This window comes from Erythrolamprus reginae, chromosome 1, assembly GCF_031021105.1.
Source record: "Erythrolamprus reginae isolate rEryReg1 chromosome 1, rEryReg1.hap1, whole genome shotgun sequence".
In the NCBI taxonomy this organism is placed as follows: domain Eukaryota; kingdom Metazoa; phylum Chordata; class Lepidosauria; order Squamata; family Dipsadidae; genus Erythrolamprus; species Erythrolamprus reginae.
Window position 1 is genome coordinate 22,755,323 of NC_091950.1, and position 26,407 is coordinate 22,781,729.

The following is a 26,407-nucleotide window of genomic DNA, read 5'->3' on the forward strand; positions in this document are numbered from 1 at the left end:
CAAAGGAGCCTCCTGATTCTCCCCGCGGTGTGGAGAAGAGTGGAGGGCTGCGTCACTAAGCTCCACCCCTCCATAACCCCACCCCCATATGACCAACGCTCCCCCCCCCCCGGGCCGTGGAAAATTGGTCTAGCTTAAAGCCGGTCCCTGGTGCAAAAAAGGTTGGGGACCTCTGATATATATTCTCTTCCTTTCATATATCCTCTCCTCTAAGTTCACTTTTACCCTTATATATATTACTACATGTCTTTTTTTCTTCCTATGTATTTGTGTATTGGACAAATGAATAAATAAATAAATAAAAATAAATAAATAATAATAATAATAATTTATTATATTTGTATGCCGCCCCTCTCCGCAGACTCGGGGCAGCTCACAACAGTAATAAAACAATGTACGATGTGACGAATCTAATGTTTAAAAGAAAACATATTAAAAACCCAACATTTAAAAACCATACAACACAAGCATAACATACATAAAACTATATAAGCCTAGGGGAGATGTCTCAATTCCCCCATGCCTGGCGATATAGGTGGGTCTTAAGCAATTTATTTATTTTATTTATTTATTTATTTATTTATTTATTTATTTATTTATTATTTAGATTTGTATGCCGCCCCTCTCCGAGGACTCGGGGCTCACAGCAGAGAAAAACAAATCATAAATAATCTATGAAAGACAAGGAGGGTTGGGGCAGTTCTAATCTCTGGGGGGAGTTGATTCCAGAGGGCCGGGGCCGCCACAGAGAAGGCTCTCCCCCTGGGGACCGCCAGACAACATTGTTGTTTAGTCGACAGGACCCAGAGAAGGCCAACTCTGTGGGACCTTATTGGCCGCTGGGATCTGGCCAGCCAAGGTGAATGGGACCAGTGCTGGCGGAGTTGCCTACTGCCGCTGCCTTTAAGTAGGATGAGACATCAGGGAGTTTGGGGGCAGCTAGGAGTGGAGAAGATGTTGAAAGAAAAAGCAGGGCGTCCTGCATAAGCCACGCCCACAGTGTGGTAGTAACCTTCAGTGGTTACAGCTGAAAACAGAGCTCCATTTTCGCTGGCAGAGCACATGGGCCTCCAGAGGTGCCCCTGACATGAGTGACGTCAGGCTGGCCACGTCCACCCTAGTCCTCCTAGGTCAGACATAACCCTGACGCAGCCTTTAATGAAATCGAATTGATACCCCTGGCTTAAGGTCTCCTACTCAAATAGAGGGTTGAACCAGAAGACCTCCAAGATCCTTTCCAACTCTGTTATTCTGAGTAAATATTTTGACATCTAAAGTAAAATCAAATCGAGTTATCGAAGCGTGGAACTCATTACCGGACTCAATTGTGTCAACCCCTAACCCCAAAACACTTCTCCCTTAGACTCTCCACGATTGACCTCTCCAGGTTCCTAAGAGGCCAGTAAGGGGCGTACATAAGGGCACTGATGTGCCTTTCGTCCCCTGTCCAATTGTCTTTCCTTTCTTTCACCTATCTTATATATTCTCTTCCTTTCATATATTCTCTCCTCTAAGTTCACTTTCACCCTCTTTTATATTATCACACGTCTATTTTTCTTCCTGTGTATTTATGTATTGGACAAATGAATAAATAAATAAAATAAATAAATGTGTAAATACCGAATTAGGGAGGCCCAGCTAAGCTTGTGAGAAAGATCCAGGAGTATTTATTATTTATTTGTTTGTTTGTTTGTTAGATTTGTATGCCGCCCCTCTCCGTAGACTAGGAGTACTAAGAAGCCACCCATATATATATATATCATAGTTCCCTCTAAGCTGAGCAGTGAGCAATCGCTCACTTAAAAATTATCATCAACTCAGAGTTTTCCAAACCTGCCCAGAAGCCGAGAGGGAAAGAGTGAGAGGAAGGAGAGAGAGAGGAAGAGAGAGAAACAGATAGAAAAAAGAGAGGAAGGAAAAGAGAAAGAAAAAGAATGGGAGTAAGGAAGAGAGAAAGAAAATCAAAATCTAGTTTGAAACTAGCTCAACTATTTAAGTGGCATTTTGATATTGATAGAGTTGCCCTATTATGAGCTCACTGTTATAGACACACAGTACAGTATTTTATTTTGAAATTCTCTGAGGCAAAACAGGGTGGGTTTTTTATTTGTTTGTTTGTTTCTTTCTTTGTTTCTTTGTTTCTTTGTTTCTTTGTTTGTTTATTTATTATTTTTGTGCCGCCCAGTCCCGAAGGGACTGCCGCTCAGACACTATACTTTTCCGCCCACCCCCCCAAAAAATTAGAGGGAACACTGATATATATATATTTAAAGAAAACCTAACAAAGTACTTGGCTCCATTAACAGAAACATCATGTTCGGATCACTGGAGGGAATGATTTCTTTCTACGCTGTGCTGATTAGAAAAACCAGAAGCCCTTGTTCATTTCTGTGGGTTGCACTTCAAAAGGACATGGAGAGACTGGAGCAGATTCCCTTAAGAAGATGATAAGGGGATCATAAAGTCCTCCGAAGACCAGGAGAAGGAACTTGGTTTGTTCTATCTTTAAAAAAGAGAAGGCTACCAGTTCTTACTCCAACGTCTCTCTTCCATCTGTGAGCTATTTTATTACACTGGGGAACAATTTGTAAAACAATTTGATTTTGAGCTTTTTTATAGTTAATTAGGCATGCTGGTTTCAAAACTGTAGTTAGTTTTCTTCTACCACATCAAGTTTTTTTCTCTATACCTTTCATTCTTTCATTCTTTCATTCTTTCATTCTTTCATTCTTTCATTCTTTCATTCTTTCATTCTTTCATTCTTTCATTCTTTCATTCTTTCATTCTTTCATTCTTTCATTCTTTCATTCTTTCATTCTTTCATTCTTTCATTCTTTCATTCTTTCTTTCATTCTTTCATTCATTCTTTCTTTATTTAATTTATTTAATTTATTGTTAGAGTTGAAAGGGACCATGAAGGCCATCGAGTTCAACCCCCTGCCCAAGCAGGAACCCTATAGTACACCAGTCAAGTGGCAGTTCAATCTTCTCTTAAAAATGTCCAGAGTGTTGGAGTTCACAACGTCCGCTGGTAGGTTGTTCCATTGGTTGATCGCTCTGACCATCAGGAAGTTCCTCCTTATCTCCATGTTGAATCTCTCCTTGGTCAGCTTCCAGCCATTGTTCCTCGTCCGGCCCTCTGTTGCCCTGAAGAATAAAGTGATCCCCTCCTCTCTGTGACATCCCCTTGTATACTTGTAGACTGCTATCATGTCCGCTCTGGCCCTCCTTATATCAGTGATGGTGAACCTATGGCATGGGTGCCACAGGTGGCATGCAGAGCCATATCTGTTGGCACATGAGCCGTTGCCCTAACTCAGCTTCAACATGCATGTATGTGCCGGCCAGCTGTTTTTGGCTTGCTAGAGGCTCTGTGAGGACACTTCCAGAGAGCGTCTGGTGGGGGAGGGTATTTTTACCCTCCCCATCTCCAGGGAAGACTTTGGAGCCTGGAGAGGGCAAAACACGAGCCTACTGGGCCCACCAGAAGTTGGGAAACAGACCATCATCCGTACTGGTAGGAGCCCAATACTGGTATGGCCCCATTATAATCTGTGGAAGGGGCCATAGCTCCCCACTCCTGATTTAAAGGTATTGTATCCAGTAGTGAGTTCCAAATCATCAAAAAGAGGGCGGTGAAAATATTTATTGACCCCTCGCATCCTGGACATAAACTGTTTCAACTCCTACCCTCAAATCGTCACTACAGAGCACTGCACATCAAGACAACTAGACACAAGGACAGTTTTTTGCCGAACGCCATCACTCTGCTAAACAAATAATCCCCTCAACACTGTCAGACTTTCTACTAAATCCGCACTTCTATTTCTACTAGGTTTTTTTCTCATCATTCCTATCATTCTTTTCCTCCCACTTAGGACTGTATGACTGTAACTTGTTGCTTGTATCCGAAGATTTTTATTAATATTGATTGTTTCTTCAGTGCTTATTTGACTCCTATGACAATCATTAAGTGTTGTACCACATGATTCTTGACAAATGTTTCTTTTTCTTTTATGTACGCTGAGAGCATCTGCACCAAGACAAATTCCTTGTGTGTCCAATCACACTTGGCCAATAAAATTCTATTCTATTCTATTCTATTCTATTTATTAGATTTGTATGCTATCCCTCTCCGAAGACTCGGGGCGGCTCATAACAATAATAAAGACAATATTCCAGCGAAAACAAGTCTAATATTAAAAAGCACATAAAACCCTATCATATTTAAAAAAGCAAACCACATATACATACCCAAACATAAATATTAAAAAAGCCTGGGGGAAAGGTGTCTCAACTCCCCCATGCCTGGCGGTATAGATGGGTCTTGAGTAATTTATGAAAGACAAGGTGTGTGGGGGCAGTTCTAATCTCCAGGGGGGAGTTGATTCCAGAGGGCCGGGGCTGCCACAGAGAAGGCTCTTATCCTGGGGCCCGCCAAACAACATTGTTTGGTCGACGGGACCCGGAGAAGGCCAACTCTGTGGGACCTTATTGGTCGTTGGAATTCGTGCGGTAGCAGGCGGTTCTGGAGGTACTTTGGTCCAATGCCATGCAGGGCTTTAAAGGTCATAACCAATACTTTGAATTGTGACCGGAAACTGATCAGCAGCCAATGCAAGCCACGGAGTGTTGCAGAAACGTGGGCGAATCTAGGAAGCCCCACGATGGCTCTCGCGGCCGCATTCTGCACGATCTGAAGTTTCCGAACACTTTTCAAAGGTAGCCCCATGTAGAGAGCATTGCAGTAATCGAACCTTGAGGTGATGAGGGCATGAGCGACTGTGAGCAATGACTCCCTGTCCAAATCATAGGTGGATGGGTGAGCCAGACTGGGAGCAACCCACTGCTGATTGTATCCCTGCTTGGAGATTATTGTACAAGACAGCAAAGGAGGCTCAACACGTACTAGGCATTCATCCTCCCTTTTCTGACCTCTGCAAAAGCAACCTGCTTGCTGAAGAACCCAGGGAAGCGTAACAGTAGACTGAAGGACTTGCCGTTTGACGTCTGAGCCAGACCTCTTCTCCCCGCACCAGTTGTCGCTGTGGGAGATCACAACAGATTCCTTGGCTCACAGGAAGCCATCTCAGACGGCTAAGAGAAGCTGAAGGATCCTTGAATACAGCTCATCTGTCTGGGACCCACACCAGACATAAACATTCTAGAAAATGTCCAGAGATACTTTACCAGAAGAGCCCTCCACTCCTCCACTCGCAACAGAATACCCTACACAACTAGGCTTACAATCCTAGCTTTAGAAAGCTTAGAACTACGTCGCCTTAAACACGACCTAAGCCTAGCCCATAAAATCATCTGCTGCAACATCCTTCCTGTCAATGAATACTTCAGCTTCAACCACAACAAGAAACTGGCACACAACAGATGCAAACTTTAAACTCAACTGCAGGAAAGACGACTTTAGTAACCGAGTAGTTGACGCATGGAACTCACTACCAGACTCTGCGGTATCAACACTTAACCCCCAAAACTTTACCCTTAGATTATCTATGCCAGTGTTTCCCAACCTTGGCCACTTGGAGATATTTGGACTTCAACTCCCAGAATTCCCCAGCCAGAGAATGCTGCCTGGAGAATTCTGGGAGTTGAAGTCCAGATACCTTCAAGTGGCCAAGGTTGGGAAACACTGATCTACACTAACCTCTCCCAATTCATAAGAGATCAGTAAGGGACGTGTTGAGATCCCAAATATTAGATTATATTAGATCAGCGTTTCCCAACCGGTGTGCCGCGGCACACTAGTGTGCCACGAGACACAGTCAGGTGTGCCGCCAAGCTTCAGCTGGGCGGGGCGCTGCCGGTGCCTCCGAGCTCCCACTCGCAGCTGTCCCCCGGTTCCTGCCCGTTGCCGCGGTTTCTGGCGCTCTCCTGCTGGGCCCCAAAGAAGGAAGGCGGGAAAAAGGAGAGCGAGTGGGAGCTCGGAGGCACCGGCAGCGCCCCGCCCAGCTGGAGTTTCCTGGCGTCGGCGGCAAGTGTCCTTTGGGCCCGGCGGGAGGGCACTGGCGGTGGGAGCGGGAGCGTGCTGGCTGCAGCGGCCCCAGGCGGTCGTGGGGAGATGGAGGCAGCGAGAGGGAACATCAGCGCCACCCCTCTACGAGCAGCAAGACCCTCAGCGACGGGGCATGCCGTTTGCCTTTCGGCTCCGTCGCTGAGGCTTTTGCTGCTCGTGGAAGGGAAGGCGCCGATGCCCAAAGCCTCAGCGACGTTTGGCTGCCGGGGGGGTGGGGAGGAGAAAATCCTCCCCCCCCCCTCCAGGAGCAGCAAAAGCCTAAGTGACGGATCGCGCCGTTTCCCTTTCGGCTCCGTCGCTGAGGCTTTTGCTGCTCGTGGAAGGGAAGGCGCCGATGCCCAAAGCCTCAGCGACGTTTGGCTGCCGGGGGGGGTGGGGAGGAGAAAATCCTCCCCCCCCCCTCCAGGAGCAGCAAAAGCCTAAGTGACGGATCGCGCCGTTTCCCTTTCGGCTCCGTCGCTGAGGCTTTTGCTGCTCCTGGAGGGGGGGTTGGCGGTGCCGATGCCAAATGCTTTCCCTCCGCGGTGGGGGGTGGAGGGCAGCCGCAGTCAGCCCCAGGAGACAAAGAGGGAATGAGAGAAAGGAAAGAGACAGAAAGGGAGGGAGAGAAAGAACAAGTGAGAGATAGAAAGGATAGAGAGAAAGGGAATGAGAGAAAGGAAAGAGAGAGAAAGGGAGGGAGAGAAGGAATGAGGGAAAAAGGGAGGAAGAGAGAGAAATTAGAAACATGAGAGAGAAAAGGGGGAAAGACAGGAGAAGTACCCAGAAATGAGACAGTAGTATAAATTTCAGGAGGGATGATTGATGATTGACTGTACAGGTATTTATAAGGGGATGTTACATGGGATTGTATATATGAGGGGGTTATGTATGTATGTATGTATGTATGTATGTATGTATGTATGTATGTATGTATGTATTTATTTATTTATTTATTTATTTATTTATTTATTTATTTATTTATTTATTTATTTATTTATTTATTTATTTATTTATTTATTTGTGTCATTTTGGTTGGTGGTGTGCCCCAGGATTTTATAAATGTAAAAAATGTGCCGCGGCTCAAAAAAGGTTGAAAATCACTGTATTAGATTACTAGAGTTGGAAGGGACCTTGCAGATCACCTAGTCCAACCCACTGCTCAAGCATGAGTTGTTACACCATTTCGGAAAATGGCAGTCCAATCTCCCTTTGGAAGTCTCAAACACGATCGCCTAAAACACAATCTAAGTATTGCCCACAAGATCATATGCTGCAACGTTCTACTTGTCAATGACTACTTCAGCTTCAACCGCAACAACACAAGAGCACGCAACAGATTCAAACTTAATATTAACCGCTCCAAACTTGACTGTAAAAAATATGACTTCAGCAACCGAGTTGTCGAAGCGTGGAACTCGTTACCTGACTCAGTAGTGTCAACCTCCAACATTTCTCCCTTAAACTATCCACGATTGACCCCTCCAGGTTTCTTAGAGGTCAGTAAGGGGCGTGCATAAGTGCACCAGTGTGCCTTCCGTCCCGTCCAATTGTCTCTCCTTATCTCATTTATTATTATTATTATTATTATTATTATTATTATTATTATTATTATTTATTAGATTTGTATGCCGCCCCTCTCTGTAGACTCGGGGTGGCTCACAACAATAACAAGAACAATGTAAAAAACAAATCTAATAATTTTAAAAACACTAAAAACCCCATTATTAAAAGCAAACACACACACAAACATTCCATGTATAAACTGTATAGGGCCGGGGGAGATGTGTCAGTTCCCCCATGCCTGACGACAAAGATGGGTCTTAAGAGCTTTACGAAAGGCAAGGAGGGTTAGGGCAACTCTGATATCTGGGGGGAGTTGGTTCCAAAGGGTCGGGGCCGCCACAGAGAAGGCTCTTCCCCTGGGTCCCACCAAACGACATTGTTCAGTTGATGGGACCCGGAGAAGGCCCACTCTGTGGGACCTAACTGGTCGCTGGGATTCGTGCAGCAGAAGGCGGTCCCGGAGATATTTATCTTTTCTTCCTTTCAAATATGTTTTCCTATACTTTTATGTCTTTTCTTCTATTCTTTATTTATATTATTACATATCTTTCTCTTCAATGTGTATTATGTATTGGACTAACTAACTAACTAACTAACTAACTAACTAACTAACTAAATAAATAAATAAATAAATAAATAAATAAATAAATAAATAAATAAATAAGTGTTGAAGCTCTCACAACGTCTGCAGGCAACTTCTGTTCCACTGGTTGATTGCTTTAGTTCCTCCTTATTTCCAGGTTGAATCTCTCCTTGGTCAGCTTCCATCCGTGATTCCTCATCTGGCCTTCTGGTGCTTTGGAAAACAGTCTGACACCCACCCAGCCCTGTGTGGCAGCCCCTCAAGTATTGGAACACTGCTATCATGTCTCCCCTGGTCCTTCTTTTCCCCACACTGGCCATGCCCAGTTTTTGCAACCGTTCTTTGTATGTTATAATCTCCAGTTCCCTAATCATCCTGGTCATAGTTCCCTCTAAGCTGAGCAGTGAGCAATTGCTCACTTAAAAATCATCATCAACTCAGAGTTTTCCAAACCTGCCCAGAAGCCGAGAGGGAAAGAGTGAGAGGGAAGGAGAGAGAGAGGAAGAGAGGAAGAGAGAGAAACAGATAGAAAAAAGAGAGGAAGGAAAAGAGAAAGAAAAAGAATGGGAGAAAGAAAATCAAAATCTAGTTTGAAACTAGCTCAACTATTTAAGTGGCATTTTGATATTGATAGAGTTGCCCTATTATGAGCTCACTGTTATAGACACACAGTACAGTATTTTATTTTGAAATTCTCTGAGGCAAAACAGGGTGGTTTTTTATTTGTTTGTTTGTTTATTTATTTATTTATTTATTATTTCTGTGCCGCCCAGTCCCAAAGGGACTGCCGCTCAGACACTATACTTTTCCGCCCACCCCCCCAAAAAATTAGAGGGAACACTGATCCTGGTTGCTCTCTTCTGCACTTTTTCTAGAGCTTCAATGTCTTTTTTGTAGTGTGGGGACCAAAACTGGATGCAGTACTCTAATTGTGGTCTCACTAAGGCTTTATACAGGGTGCGTTCGAAAAGTAATGCAATTATTTTTTAAATTATTATTATTATTATTTTTTGCAAATCTTTTTATTGTTTTATAGATACATATATCACAATTTGTTTATACAGTTTACAGGTCTTATCCAACTTTTTTACCGGTTACAGTTGTTATATGGATAATATTAACTTAATACTATGCAATGCAAAACAGGGTAAAAACATTCAAATGGTATTTTCATTTTTTATTTTAAGGTTTGTACTGCTATTTTGTATAAGGTTATACAAATCTTTTCCTTTGAATCCACTCGTGCCAATTGTTCCACATGCTTTTAGTTTCGTTGATTCTGTTTCCCTTAAGTAGGCTTGTCAATTTATCCATTTCTGCACATGTATATATTTTTTCTATTATTAAATTTACATTGGGGGTCTGTTTGTTCTTCCATGTTTGCGCAATTGAAATTCTTGTAGCTGTATTTATGTGAGTCACTAAAAAAAGGGTTTGTTTCGAGTAAGATTTTTTCCAAATTCCGAGGAGCATCCCCTCCGGTGAGTACTCTATTTCCTCCTTCGTGATTTCCTTTAACCATTTGTAAATTGTTTCTCAAATTTTTTGGATTTTAGGGCAGGACCACCACATATGGAAGAAAGTTCCTTTTTCTTTATTGCATTTCCAACATACATTTTGTAGTGCTGGGTAAATTTTGGCAAGTCTTGCCGGTGGTAGATACCACCTGTAAAATAGTTTGTAATAATTTTCTTTATAGGCTGATGATAGGGTAATTTTGGTTATTGTATTCCATGTTTTCTCCCATTCTGCTATATGGATTTTTCTTTGTAGGTTTTTCTCCCAGGCAACCATTGGATTTTTAATCATCTCTTTTTCTTTCTCGTGTTCTAGTAAAATCTGGTATAGTTTGGTTATCTGTTTTTCAGCGTTTCCTGTTAAGATCTTGTCTAGAGTTTGGGTGGAATTTGCTATACCTGGTATTTGTTTATCCTTATTATATCTTGATTTTATTTGTATATATGTCCACTCGTCCATCCTATAATTTTGTATTTCCAATTCTTGTTTAGTTTTAAGTTCTCCATTTGGATGTAAAATATCTTTATATTTTATGGTCTTGGTAGGGTCTATCAAATTCGGATACACTATGGCTTCCATGGTAGATAGCCATCTAGGGATTTTGTTGTAAAATTTTCTTTTAATCTCATACCAGGTTTTAAGAAGAGATTTTCTTATCATGTGTTTATTAAAGACAGTTTGTTTTTGTTTATCGTCTTTCCATAAATAGGCATGCCACCCCAACTGTAGATCATGGCCCTCAAGTACCAGTATTCTTTTATTAGTAAGATTAATCCAATCTTTTAGCCATGTTAGGCACGCTGCAGTGTAATACTGTTTCAGATCGGGGAGTCCTAATCCTCCTCTGTTTTTGGTGTCTTGGAGGTATCTGAATTGAATTCTGGGTTTTTTATTTTGCCAAATAAATTTTGAAAAAGTTTTATTAATCTCTTTTTAAAAAATTTGTTCGATATTAATAGGGGCAGTTTGGAAAAGGTAGAGGAATTTGGGTAAGATGTCCATTTTAATCACCGCGATTCTACCTAACATGGATAGTTTTAAAAAGTAATTTATTGAACAGATTTGAGTTCTTGCTTCACTGCTTCAGGTAGGTAGGACAATTTAACCCTTGATTTGCATTCTAACAGAGGGATCCATTGTTTTATTACAAGGCCAGAGTGTTTGTAACAGATTCTGGGGTTGCGCATAGCGGCTCAAACTAGGAGAGCCAGCTTTGACCCATCAGCCCATGATTTGAAAACAGCACCCCTACCTGAAGATGCTGGCACTCTCTGGAATCTTAAACCTTAGGGCAAAATCTTATCTCTGGTATCCCTTTCAAGGTAAAATCATGCTCCATTTCTTATGATGCTAAGTTGCATTAACAGAGGGATACAATCTAGCACTAGGGAGGAACTAATACTACTCTACAGGGTGCGTTCCAAAAGTAATGCAATTTTTTTTTTTTAAATTTATTGAACAGATTTGCACAAACACTTAAAATTCTTCAAAGTACTGTACTGTCCTTGGGCCTCTACACATTTTTTCCAGTGAGTCTGCCATGACCGGTGAAGTAGACCCAGAGACAGGGTTTGAGCAATCGGTACTTTTATTCAGCTCAGAGAATAAGTGACAGCTCAGCAAGGTAAAGTGACAATTCAGCGAGTACCGACTGGCTCTGCAGGGAGAAGCCGCTTCTTTTATACTTTTGCGGTTCCCGCCAAAGCGAGAGCCGGCCGCGTCTGAGCCAATCAGGAGCGACTTCCTGCTTGGGCTCAGACAGCGCTGGAAAAGAGGAACAAACTATTTACAGCGTTACAAGGTAGCCATTTCAGGATACAACACCCCTCCCCTCATAGTTGGACCCATCCATCAAGAAAGCCACGTGACGAAGTCGTCCAATCGGTGAGGCCTTCGAGACTCTCGCGCTGACCTGCGCAGTCCATTTTCTCCTTCGCCACTGACTGTGGAGGATGGCTCGCCGCTGTTCTCCCGGTGCGGCGGACTAGGCCTGGCGGGCCCAACGAAGGCCTCGGAGGACGAGGATGGCTCGGCGTCGCTGGATGGTTCCCCCTGGCCCGATAAGTCTCTCTGCGTGTTTCTTAGTTCGGGCAATGTATAAAAGTCTGTTGAGGGGGGAGAGTCCGAGTCAGCGGGTTGTTGTAATTGGTTTTCAGTTCGTTTCCGAATGTGGTCTATGTGTCGTTTCCACAAACGACCATCCTCCAGTTTAACAATATAAGTCTTGGGTGCATTTTGCTTAACAATAATTCCCTTCATCCAGTTTACATTTCCATCAAAGCATTTTACATATACATTTTGACCCAAATACATTTCTCTTTCTGGTTTTATGCACATTTGGTTATTATTCAAACAGAACCTTGGGTTTAACCTGTCTAGTGGTGACCTCAACTTTCTCCCCATCAATAACTCTGCAGGGCTTACATGTGTGTGCGAGTTAGGGGTAATGTGCTGGGTTAATAAGAATTGGTCCAAGTTCTGTTGCACATCTCCAGGGCCTGACCTGTGCAATGCCTCTTTTGCCACCCTTACGTAACGTTCTGCCAACCCGTTAGCCCAGGGCGAGTAAGGCGAGATGAGGGCATGTCTGACCCCCAGGCCATCTAGGAATAATTCGAATTGCCTGGCTGTTAGTTGTGGTCCATTGTCAGACACCAATAGATCAGGGCAACCATGGGATGCAAACAGTCTGCTCAATACCTTGATAGTGGCACTTGTGGTTATGTTGTTCATTGCTATTATTTCCAACCATTTGGAGAAAGCATCAACCACTATTAGGAAATACTGAGACCCCACTGGGCCAGCAAAATCAATGTGGATCCTAGACCAAGGGCCAGCAGGCTGTTCCCACTCAGCCGGAGTTGTTTTGGGGGGATTGGGCCTAGACTCTTGGCACGGGTCACACTTTGAAACCCAACTTTCAATATCAGCATCAAGCCCTGGCCACCATAAATGCCCCCTTGCTAGGCTCTTCATCCTGACAATCCCAGGATGGCCCACGTGTAACATTCTGAGTACCTTTTCCCTTAGGCGTTTGGGGATGATCACTCTATCCCCCCACAGCAAACAACCTTTTACATATGACAATTCAAGCCTTTTGTTCTTAAAATCACACAATTCAGGTTTAACCATATCATTTTGCCATCCCTTTAGAACACAGTTCACTACTTGTTTCAGGATTTGGTCTTGCTGCGTGTGTGCAGCTACCTCTTTTGCTGTGGTTAGTGGGTTTTCCTCGAGTTCTATCATTAGCACGTCTGTGGTTGGAACAGGGTCTTCTACCAGGTCTGCTATGGGGCATCTGCTGAGGCCGTCTGCATGATTGATTTCCTTCCCCCCCTTGTGGGTGAGCTCATACTGATACCCAGAGAGGAAAAGGGCCCATCTGATTAGTCTTGGAGACATAAAAGGTGGAGTGGGCTTGTTGGGGGCTAGCAGGCCTAGTAGGGGTTTGTGGTCAGTGACTAGCTCAAAATTTCTTCCAAAAATGTAATTGTGAAACTTCTTTACCCCTGCCACTAATGCCAGAGCCTCCTTGTCTAACTGGCTATAATTTCTCTCCGTGCTGGTCATGGTTCTTGAAAAAAATGCTATTGGGGCCTCTGTCTGATTAGGTAGAACGTGAGCTAGGACTCCTCCTATGCCGTACGGCGAAGCGTCGCACGTGAGCCTAATGGGTAGTGAGGCACTATATTGGACTACTACACTTTTAGAAGTTAGTAAATTTTTTATTTGAGCAAAGGCTTCACGTTCAATTTTCCCCCATGTCCAGCGGGCTTCCTTCTGGAGTAAACGATGGAGAGGCTCTGCTACTGTTGCCTTCTGCTTTAAAAAAACGGAATAAAAATTAAGGAGGCCCAAAAATGCTTGCAACTCACTCTTATCTCGTGGCTCTGGGGCTTCTCTAATTGCTCTCAGCTTCTCAGTTGTGGGGTGGATACCTTCCTTATCTATTTTATATCCTAGGAATTCAATACTGTTAGTTCCCCAGACACATTTATCAGGCTTGATTCGTAACCCTTTGTCCTGTAGCCTCTTAAGTACTTCCCTTATTCTTTTGTTCACTTGTTCCTGGTTTTCCCCTGCAATTAAGATGTCATCAAAATATGGGATGGCCCCATTTACCCCTGACAATAGGCGTTCCATGATGCTCTGGAATATCCCTGGGGCTATGCTCACCCCAAACTGTAACCTCGTGCATTTGAAAGCCCCCCTGTGCGTTACAATTGTTTGAGCGTTTGCTGTTTGTTCATCGACCGGAAGTTGCTGGTAAGCCTGCGCCAGGTCGATCTTTGCGAACCTTTTCCCCTCCCCCAGGGAGTGTAAGAGTTGTTGCACAACCGGAATGGGGTAGGGGTGGTGTTGGAGTGCCTTATTCAGGGTTGATTTGTAATCAGCGCAAACTCTTAAGGAGCCATCTGGCTTCAGGGGTGTCACTATGGGAGTTTCCCATGGCCCCTGTTCCACAGGGACCAAGATACCTTGACTAATGAGTTTGTCCAGCTGTAAGTCTAGCTTGGGGAGAAGCGGGAGGGGAACCCTGCGAGGTTTCAGTCTAACTGGTGGGACCTTGGGGTCAATAGAGAAAGATATGGGGGTTCCCTTATACAATCCTAAGGTGGGGCTGAACACTTCAGGGAACTCTTTCACAAAGTTAGGCATAATATCACAGTTTACATTACACACACCCGAAATTTCAATCCCCAACGGTTCCATCCATGCTAGCCCTAGCAGGGAGTGTTTGGCCCCCGTCACAATAAGCATGGGAAGGGTACATTTGACATTCTTAAATACAATAGGTACATTTGCAGTTCCCAGGACCGAGATTACCCCCCCTTGGAAGTCTCTGATCACCAAAGAGGTTTGAATTAGGTCAGCCTCAGACACATTAGGCATATATAGCTTAAATTTTTCCCAGGGCATGATGGTATATCTCGAACCCGTATCTAGCTCCATTGAGCAAGGCTGGTTATTTAGCAACAACGAGATAACAATTTTAGCCCCCTTTTTGGTTGCCGTGTTATTCACGGAATATTGAGAGTTACCTCTATTGTAGTCTCGGTTAGCGGTGGGGTAATTCCTTTGACCCGAGTTGCGGAACGGTCTCCTTTCTCGCGATTGGGGGGGGTGGTTTTGGGGTCGCTGGTATTGTTGTGTGGCAAAAGTTTCTTCTGGTGCCGTTGCTCTGCATGCGATGGCGATGTGGCCTCTCCGGTTGCAACGGCGGCAAGTGGTGTCGCGGAACGGGCATCGATGGCGCTGGTGATTTCCCCGGCAGCCCGCGCAGGGGGCTGGATGAGTAGCTCTAGGGTGTCTCGGTTGGTCTTGCAGGAGGAGGCAGTCGTCCCCGTTGCTAGTTGGCTGGCTGCGGACGTCTGTTCCCATGGCGCTGGGAGACTCGGCGTCGATTTTGGCAATGGTTTCTCGCCTTCCGTGCTCTTTTAATTCTCTTGCCGCTGCGTCGGCTGCTTCCGCGGTTTGCGCTAATTTGATTACGGTTTGTAGAGTCGGCTCATCTTCGGTGAGGAGTTTACTTCTCACTGTGTGGTTCTTCATGCCGAAAATCAAGGCGTCGGTGAGGCGAGCTTCCGGATCTTGAAACTTGCATTGAGCGAGTACCGTTCGAAGCCGCGTTGTGAATTGGCTTATCGACTCGGTTTCTCTCTGAGCCATCATGTGAAATTGATGCCGGTAAACCACGGCTGGTCTGGTTGGTTTAAAATGGCTCGCTAGTTTCTGTTGAAGGACGTCCCACGCTGTGGCTCTTGCTTGTTCTGGTTCGGTGAGAGTTTGGGCAAGTCTACGGATCTCTGCGCCGCAGTAGTTTAGAAAAATAGCCCGTCTGCGATCGGCTCCGGCGTCCTGCATTCCCGCCGCCTCGAGGAATATCTCGAAGGTGGCCATGTACTCGTCCCAAGTCATTTTCTCGGCATCGAAAAGTTCTGGAGCCTGGCCGATCTGGATTTTGTCCATGTTGCACGCGAAGTTCATCCCACCTTCGTCGCCAGTGAAGTAGACCCAGAGACAGGGTTTGAGCAATCGGTACTTTTATTCAGCTCAGAGAATAAGTGACAGCTCAGCAAGGTAAAGTGACAATTCAGCGAGTACCGACTGGCTCTGCAGGGAGAAGCCGCTTCTTTTATACTTTTGCGGTTCCCGCCAAAGCGAGAGCCGGCCGCGTCTGAGCCAATCAGGAGCGACTTCCTGCTTGGGCTCAGACAGCGCTGGAAAAGAGGAACAAACTATTTACAGCGTTACAAGGTAGCCATTTCAGGATACAACAACCGGTACGTCTCCGGATGGGGGGGAAACGCAGTGGAGTAGCGAAAATGGAGCTCCACCCCAGAGCACCCAATTTGCACAGAAAGATGTTGAAAGAAAATGCAGGGTGTCCTGCATAAGCCCCGCCCACAGTGTGATAGTAAAAAATTTGGTAGCCCTTCACTGGGCGCTAGCCCACGGGGAGAGAGCAATGCCAGGGGGGCACATGTGACCCCCAGGGAACATGCACAGTCCCACTCAATTGATTCCCCCAGATGGGGAGTGTTTTCCCAGTTGCACGCTGCTCCGAACTTGGAAAACAGAGCAGCTGTGTGGGTTCTTGTTGTTCTCGGTGGGTGCCGCAGTAGCCATGAATGGCATGGCAAACCTGCTGCTGAACAAGGAGGAGCATCCCCAGCAGCTGGGCAAAAGCTTCAAATGGCATCCTAAAGCCTCCTTCCATACCTTCCATACACTCCGCAGTTTGCATTGGTTGCCGATCAGTTTCCGGTCACAATTCAAAGTGTTGGTTATGACCTATAAAGCCCTTCATGGCACCGGACCAGATTATCTTCTGCTGCACGAATACCAGCAACCAGTTATGTCCCACAGAATGGGCCTTCTCCGGGTCCCGTCAACTAAACAATGTCATTTGGCGGGGCCCAGGGGAAGAGCCTTCTCTGTGGCGGCCCCGGCCCTCTGGATCCAACTCCCCCCGGAGATTTGAATTCCCCCCACCCTCCCTGCCTTTCATGAGCTCCTTAAAACCCACCTCTGCCATCAGACATGGGGGAACTGAGATATTCCTTCCCCCTAGGCCTTTAATTTATGCATGGTATGTTTGTTTGTTTGTTTGTTTGTGTGTATGTATGATTAGTTTTACAATAAGGGTTTTTTACTTGTTTTAGTATTGGATTTACATGCTGTTTTTTATTGTTGTTGATAGCCACCCCGAGTCTACGGAGAGGGGCGGCATACAAATAAAATCAAATCAAATCAAATCAGATCAGATCAGATCAGATCAGATCAGATCAGATCAAATCAAATCAAATCAAATCAAATAAATAAATAAATAAATAAATAAATAAATAAATAAATAAATAAATAAATAAATAAATAAATAAATAAATAAATAAATAAACAAACAAACAAACAAACAAACAAACAAATAAACAAAAAAACAAATAAATAAATAAATACCATTCGCTGTGAGTGCCCAGCAGAGGCGGCATTTATGGGCCAGGTTGGCGACCCCAAAATATCGCCTTCATTAAGCTGACCTGGCCCCGTGTCAAAAGAGGGCCATAACCATAGTAGCCGATGCCTGTCTAACCTAAAACAGGTTCCACTGTGTTCAGCGTGACCTACTCCCCAGGTAAGTGGGTAGAGCAGCCTTCCCAGGCCAGCTGTGATTTCTGAGAGTCTCAAAATGGGTGAACAGTGAAGTCAAGCGGTAGGGAAAGCAAGTAGAATGCTTGGCTGCATAGCTAGAGGTATAACAAGCAGGAAGAGGGAGATTGTTTTTTTAAAAAAAATTTATTAAAATAAATTTTATTTACATAAATAAATGCAATAGGGTTGATATTCCTGGAGGGGTCTGTAATATGGTAAATGATTTAGCTTTACTAGATAAATGGTCAAAGCAATGGAAACTGCAGTTTAATGTTTCCAAATGTAAAATAATGCACTTGGGGAAAAGGAATCCTCAATCTGAGTATTGCATTGGCAGTTCTGTGTTAGCAAAAACTTCAGAAGAGAAAGATTTAGGGGTAGTGATTTCTGACAGCCTCAAAATGGGTGAGCAGTGTGGTCGGGCGGTAGGAAAAGCAAGTAGGATGCTTAGCTGCATAGCTAGAGGTATAACAAGCAGGAAAAGGGAGATTGTGATCCCGCTATATAGAGCACTGGTGAGACCACATTTGGAATACTGTGTTCAGTTCTGGAGACCTCACCTACAAAAAGATATTGACAAAATTGAACGGGTCCAAAGACGGGCTACAAAAATGGTGGAAGGTCTTAAGCATAAAACCTATCAGAAAAGACTTAATGAACTCAATCTGTATAGTCTGGAGGACAGAAGGGAAAGGGGGGACATGATCACAACATTTAAAAATGTTAAAGGGTTAAATAAGGTTCAGGAGGGAAGTGTTTTTAATAGGAAAGGGAACACAAGAACAAGGGGACACAATCTGAAGTTAGTTGGGGGAAAGATTAAAAGCAACGTGAGAAAATATTATTTCATTGAAAGAGTAGTAGATCCTTGGAACAAACTTCCAGCAGACGTGGTTGGTAAATCCACAGTAACTGAATTTAAACCTGCCTGGGATAAACATATATCCATTGTAAGATAAAATACAGGAAATAGTATAAGGGCAGAGTAGATGGACCATGAGGTCTTTTTCTGCCGTCAGTCTTCTATGTTTCTATGCAATAACAATACAAGTGTATTGTCAGGAAGAGGGAGATTGTGATCCCCTTATATAGAGCGCTGGTGAGACCACATTTAGAATACTGTGTTCAGTTCTAGAGACCTCACCTACAAAAAGATATAGAGCAAATTGAACAGGTCCAAAGACGGGTTACAAAAATGGTGGAAGGTCTTAAGCATAAAACGTACCAGAAAAGACTTCATGAACTCAATCTGTATCGTCTGAAGGACAGAGGGGAAAGAGGGGACATGATCAAAACATTTAAATATGTTAAAGTCTTAAATAAGGTTCAGGTGGGAAATGTTTTTAATAGGAAAGTGAACACAAGAACAAGGGGACACAATCTGAAGTTAGTTGGGGGAAAGATCAAAAGCAACGTGAGAAAATATTATTTTACTGAAAGAGGAGTAGATGCTTGGAACAAACTTCCGGCAGACGTGGTTGGTAAATCCACAGTCACTGAATTTAAACCTGTCTGGGATAAACATATATCCATCCTAAGATAAAATACAGGAGATAGTATAAGGGCAGACTAGATGGACTATGAAGTCTTTTTCTGCTGTCAATCTTCTATGTTTCTAATAGTTTGCTTGCAGCCTATAGTAAGTAAAATAATAAATATTAACCCTAAAATTCCATTGGGGCCCAGATTGGAGAATTGGGGTGTGGGCATGAAATGTTTACTTCTTCTTAGGGGGCCGTGTAACAGAAGATAACTTAGAAGCACTGCCTGAACCCAAATATAATTTTTCAGAAGAGAAGGTTTAGGAGGTTTTCCAGATCAAGAACCACTTGAGATACCAACTGAGGACACGCGTCTTCTGCACAAAATAAAAACTATATCTGGTCACAGCATCACCCAGCTCTGAGGAAATCAACTTTGAAAGATGCAGAATTTACCTGGATCAGCCTGTTTCCCATTTTTTAGATCTTCCTCTTGCGACTTCGAGCCTTTCTGCATCTCACAGCTCCGTGCAACAAATAAGGAGGCCTGGGATTTTCCTTATCTGTTCAAAATAGTTTTCTTTTTCCCCACCAACATGTAGCAAAACGGATGGAACTTTCCGTGGCACCTAAAAACTGTTCCCAGGATGATAGAAGCAGCTTTGCAATATTGCTTCCTTGGTCGAATCTCTTGTTGGATCAATGCTGTAGGCAAAGCTGCCGTGGACAATTATATAAGGACCTGCCCTGTGTTTTGGATTCCAGACTGTAACTGGATAATCAGGATAGATTTCCCCTAGCCTAAACCTTCTCAGGTTAATAAATCTTTAATAACTCATCCCCCATAAACTCATAAATTTGCATAAGATATTTGCATCATCCACCCACAGCAGTGTTATCCAAAGGTCTGATGATGCATATCAGAAAAGGCTTCCAAGATTTATTTTTGTCTTATTATTCCCAGCATCTGGCATCTCATTAATTTCATTAGTGGTATCTGCATGTCACTTGGCTACCACCCTCCCCCACCCCATTTTCTCACTAGTTTCATTTCTTAGGCTGCGCGCAGAATTGCATATGTTGCAATTGGATGGAGCTTCCAATACCGTCTTTCATATTTAAATCCTTGCAGGAATATGTAATACAATAAACATAGAAACCTAGAAACATAACATCTTTGACTATGTCGCAAAGGATCAAGGTGGTGCCGTGGATATTGCCTATCTGGACTTCAGCAAAGCCTTTGATACTGTTCCACATAAAGAGCTGATAGATAAATGAGTGAAGATTGGATTTAATCCCTGGATAGTTCAGTGGATTTGCAGCTGGCTGAAGCGTAGACATCAGAGAGTTATTGTTAATGGCGAGTATTCTGAGCAGAGACAGGTTACAAGCGGTGTGGCACAAGGGTCTGTTCTGGGTCCTATTCTTTTTAATATGTTTGTGAGTGACATTCATTCATTCATTCATTCATTTATTTATTTATTTATTGTTAGAGTTGAAAGAGACCATGAAGGCCATCAAGTTCAACCCCCTGCCCAAGCAGGAACCCTATAGCACACCAGTCAAGTGGCAGTTCAATCTTCTCTTAAAAATGTCCAGAGTGTTGGAGTTCACAACGTCCGCTGGTAGGTTGTTCCATTGGTATGAAACATAGAAGATTGACGGCAGAAAAAGACCTCATGGTCCATCTAGTCTGCCCTTATACTATTTTCTGTATTTTATCTTAGGATGGATATATGTTTATCCCAGGCATGTTTAAATTTAGTTACTGTGGATTTACCAACCAGGTCTGCTGGAAGTTTGTTCCAAGCATCTACTACTCTTTCAGTAAAATAATATATTCTCACGTTACTTCTAATCTTTCCCCTGACTAACCTCAGATTGTGTCCCCTTGTTCTTGTGTTCACTTTCCTATTAAAAACCCTTCCCTCCTGAACCTTATTTAACCCTTTGACATATTTAAATGTTTCGGTCACGTCCCCCCCTTTCCCTTCTGTCCTCCAGACTATACAGATTGAGTTCATGAAGTCTTTCCTGATACGTTTTATGCTTAAGACCTTCCACCATTCTTGTAGCCCATCTTTGGACCCATTCAAAATGGTGAGGTCTCCAGAACTGAACACAGTATTGCAAATGTAGTCTCATCAGGGCTCTATACAACGGGATCACAATCTCCCTCTTCCTGCTTGTTATACCTCTAGCTATGCAGCCAAGCATTCTACTTGCTTTTTCTACCACCTGACTGCACTGTTCACCCATTTTGACATTGTCAGAAATCACTACCCCTAAATCCTTCTCTTCTGAAGCTTTTGCTAACACAGAACTGCCAATACAATACTCAGATTGAGGATTCCTTTTGCCCACGTGCATTATTTTACATTTGGAAACATTAAACTGCAGTTTCCATTGCTTTGCCACTTATCTAGTAAAGCTAAATCATTTGCCATATTACGGACGCCTCCAGGAATATCAACCCTATTGCACACTTTAGAGTCATCAGCAAATAGGCAAACTTTCCCTACCAAACCTGCCCCTATGTCACTCACAAAGATATTAAAAAGAATTGGACCCAGAAAGACTGATCACAGTGTAATTGTGGTATCCTAAACTGGAAAAAGAAGAAACAAATAGTCTAATGTCCAACTCTTCTACCAAAGTAGAAAATCATCCAACACAGATGGAAATTGACAATCACAAAGGTTGTTGGATTACAAAACATGATGTCGATTCTTGTTCTGTCAGGAAATTTTGCCGTAGTTCTAAGTTGGTGCTTTCCAGTAGTGAAATCCTAAAATTTTCCTTACTGGTTCTTTTAAAAAATAATAATAACATTTTAAAATAAAAATAAAAATAAACTTTATTTGTAATACACAAAACACAAACAACTCTTTCTGTGGGCATGGCATGGTGGGTGTGGCTTGGTCATGTGACTGGGTAGGCGTGGCCAACTTGATTAGTCTCATTTTTAGGAAATTTCTCCTTAGAGAAATTCTTCTCACAATAAAATAGCACAATAAAATAACACTGTTCAAATATTTAAAATAGAATAAAATAACAGATTTGGACGGGACCTTGGAGGTCTTCTAGTTCAACCCCCTATTTAGACAGGAATCCTGACATTACTTCAAACAAATGGTTATGCATAGTGATGGGCAAACCCAACGGTGTTTGGGTCCGGCAAGTTGGGACGAACTTTACGCAAAATTCGGCCGAACCCGAACCGAACCCAAACTCGAACCCGAACGGGGAATCCCACTAAGAGATTCTGGGGGCGGAGCTTTGACGTCACATATACCGGCAGGTTGCTAAGGATGCCAAAGTGATCACTTCCTCGATTCCATGGAATCCAGGAAGAGATCTCCTTGGCGTCCTTAGCAACCTGCCGGTGACATCAAGGATCCACCCCTAGAATCTCTTCGTGGGAGGGATTCCCCACCTCCTTCAGAGGGAGGTCTTCACGTAAAAATAAACATTGTTATTATTACGTGAAAGGACGCCGCAGCGGCGCTGCAAGCAAAGGGCGGTCCTTTCACGTAAAAATAAACATATTTATTTTTACGTGAAGACCTCCCTTTGAAGGAGCTGGGGAATCCCTCCCACGAAGAGATTCCGGGGGCGGAGCTTTGACGTCACCGGCAGGTTGCTAAGGACGCCAAGGTGATCATTTCCTGGATTCCAGGAAGTGATCTCCTTGGCATCCTTAGCAACCTGCCGGTGACATCAAAGCTCCAAACGGCGAACATGACCCCGAACTTTGCCCGAAGTTTAAAAAAAAAATCAGGTTCGGGTTCGGCATACCGAACACTGCAAAATTCGGTACAAACCCAAATTGTGCGAGTTCGGTTCGCCCATCACTAGTTATGCAATCTTTTCTTTAAAACTTCCAGTGTTGGAGCATTTACAACTTCTAGAGGCAGGCTGTTTCACTGATTAATTATTCTGTCAGGAAAGTTGAGGGACTCTTACAAAAATAAGGGAATCAACCTATTTCCAAAGCACCAAAAAAAGAACAACAAGGAACAATACATGGAAACTAACCAAAGAGAGAAGCAATCTAGGACTAAGGAGAAATTTCCTAAGGGTAAGACCAATCAATCAGTGGAATAACTTGCCATCACTAGAAGCTTTCAAAATGAATGAGGGAAGTAAACCCCAAAAGGACAGTGCCAGAAGCCACTAAAACAATGCAAAAAATACATAAAACAGTCATTCCCCTTTTTAAAAAAAAGTCAACCCTAAAGCAAAGGCAGCAGCTGAGAGCGAAACTAAGAGTAGCTGCTCAGGCTAATTGAAAGCCTGGCCATGCTGCCAAAAGCCATTAACCCTTCCAAATCTATTTTTCTATGTTCTTTATGTTCTAAATCGTTTGCTTCATAGCAGAAGTAATACAGCGGACTGGATCACACATGCATTAAATTCAGGACCTTTATGTTCAAGCTGTAGCTTTGTCCCTTCCTGTATCTTTTCCCCCAGGGATAAACAAGAAGTAGCCAACATATAGCTATAAAAGATCTTGGGAAACTCCAGGAAGTATCAGCTCGTCCAAGAAGTGTTACTTAATACTATTTATTATGAAAATATTTGTAATCTTGTCCTTCTTCCTAAAGGGAAGAGGTTATTCCCATCTCTAGATGGCTGATTGATGTTTTTCCCTGACCTAATCCAGTCAGTTTCTGTTGTTTATTGACTTGATTCATTTAGCCTGTATTCCAGCTGCAACTGTTAAGGGAGCTATTAACTGAAGGGAGAGGGGGGGGGAATTACTCTTGTACTTTATTTTTAACCGGTTTTCCAAACTGCACCTGAACAATTTACTAACAGTTGGTGAACTAGTGTGAACCAGCTGGATTTCACCTGTGATTCTTTCCTTTATTAGTTTCCATCCATTGCTTCTTGTTCTGCCTTCAGGTGCTTTAGAGCAGTGTTTCCCAACCTTGGCAACTTGAAGATATCTGGACTTCAACTCCCAGAATTCCCCAGCCAGCATTTGCTGGCTGGGGAATTCTGGGAGTTGAAGTCCAGATATCTTCAAGTTGCCAAGGTTGGGAAACACTGCTTTAGAGAACAGATTGATCTTCTGTTCTTTGTGGCAAACCCTTAAATATTGAAACACTGCCGTCATGTCACCCCTAGTTATTTTCACTAGACTAGCATTGATGGGAATAAGGAGATCGCTGACCATTTCAATAGCTACTTCTGTTCAGTTTTCTCAAAAGACACCTTACAAAATAATACTATAGAGGGATATAGCATTGCTTCCAGCTGTACGGATTCAGCTCCAGTGATCTTAGAAGCCGATGTCTTAGAAGAACTTGAAAGATTAAAGATAAATAAGGCAATGGGTCCAGATGGCATCCACCCCAGAGTTCTTAAAGAACTCAGATCTGTCATTGCTACCCCCTTGACTGATTTGTTTAACCAATCCCTGTTAACAGGAGATGTCCCTGAGGATTGGAGAATGGCCAGTGTTGTGCCTATCCACAAGAAGGGCAGTAGAGAAGAAGCTGGTAACTACAGGCCAGTTAGCTTGACATCAGTTGTAGTTAAAATGATGGAGACTCTACTCAAAAAGAGGATAAATCAGCATCTAAAAAACAATAACTTATTGGACCCAAATTAGCATGGCTTTACTGAAGGCAAATCGTGTCAGACTAATCTCATGGAGTTCTTTGACTATGTCACAAAGGTGTTGGATCAAGGTGGTGCCGTGGATATTGCCTATCTGGACTTCAGCAAAGCCTTTGATACGGTTCCACATAAAGAGCTGATAGATAAATTAGTGAAGATTGGACTTAATCCCTGGATAGTTCAGTGGATTTCAAGCTGGCTGAAGCATAGACATCAGAGAGTTATTGTTAATGGCGAGTATTCTGAGCAGAGACAGGTTACAAGCGGTGTGCCACAAGGGTCTGTTCTGGGTCCTATTCTTTTTAATATGTTTGTGAGTGACATAGGGGAAGGTTTGGTAGGGAAGGTTTGCCTATTTGCCGATGACTCTAAAGTGTGCAATAGGGTTGATATTCCTGGAGGGGTCTGTAATATGGTAAATGATTTAGCGTTACTAGATAAATGGTCAACGCAATGGAAACTGCAGTTTAATGTTTCCAAATGTAAAATAATGCACTTGGGGAAAAGGAATCCTCAATCTGAGTATTGCATTGGCAGTTCTGTGTTAGCAAAAACTTCAGAAGAGAAGGATTTAGGGGTAGTGATTTCTGACAGTCTCAAAATGGGTGAGCAGTGTGGTCGGGCGGTAGGAAATACAAGTAGGATGCTTGGCTGCATAGCTAGAGGTATAACAAGCAGGAAGAGGGAGATTGTGATCCCCTTATATAGAGCGCTGGTGAGACCACATTTGGAGTACAGTACTGTGTTCAGTTCTGGAGACCTCACCTACAAAAAGATATTGACAAAATTGAACGGGTCCAAAGACGGGCTACAAGAATGGTGGAAGGTCTTAAGTATAAAACGTATCAGGAAAGACTTAATGAACTCAATCTGTATAGTCTGGAAGACAGAAGGAAAAGGGGGGACATGATCGAAACATTTAAATATGTTAAAGGGTTAAATAGGGTTCAGGAGGGAAGTGTTTTTAATAGGAAAGTGAACACAAGAACAAGGGGACACAATCTGAAGTTAGTTGGGGGAAAGATCAAAGGCAACATGAGAAAATATTATTTTACTGAAAGAGTAGTAGATCCTTGGAACAAACTTCCAGCAGACGTGGTTGGTAAATCCACAGTAACCGAATTTAAACATGCCTGGGATAAACATATATCCATTGTAAGATAAAATACAGGAAATAGTATAAGGGCAGACTAGATGGACCATGAGGTCTTTTTCTGCCGTCAGTCTTCTATGTTTCTATGTTTCTAGACATACCCAGTTCCTGCAACTGTTGTTCATATTTCTTTGTCTCCCAGTCTTTGATATTCACATTCCATGTGGCAGAGAAGTTTAGAAGTCTGTGTTAGCAAAAACTTCAGAAGAGAAGGATTTAGGGGTAGTGATTTCTGACAGTCTCAAAATGGGTGAGCAGTGCAGTCAGGCAGTAGGGAAAGCAAGTAGAATGCTTGGCTGCATAGCTAGATGTATAACAAGCAGGAAGAGGGAGATTGTGATCCCGCTGTATAGAGCGCTGGTGAGACCACATTTGGAATACTCTGTTCAGTTCTGGAGACCTCACCTACATAAAGATATGGATAAAATTGAACGGGTTCAAAGACGGGCTATAAAAATGGTGGAAGACCTTAAGCATAAAACGTATCAGGAAAGACTTGAACTCAATCTGTATAGTCCAGAGCACAGAAGGAAAAGGGGGGATATGATCGAAACATTTAAAGGGTTAAATAAGGTTCAGGAGGGAAGTGTTTTTAATAGGAAAGTGAACACAAGAGCAAGGGGGCACAATCTGAGGTTAGTTGGGGGAAATATCAGAAGCAACGTGAGAAAATATTATTATACTGAAAGAGTAGTAAAGGCTTGGAACAAACTTCCAGCAGACCTGGTTGATAAATTCACAGTAACTGAATCTAAACATGCCTGAGATAAACATATATCCATCCTAAGATAGAATACAGGAAATAGTATAAG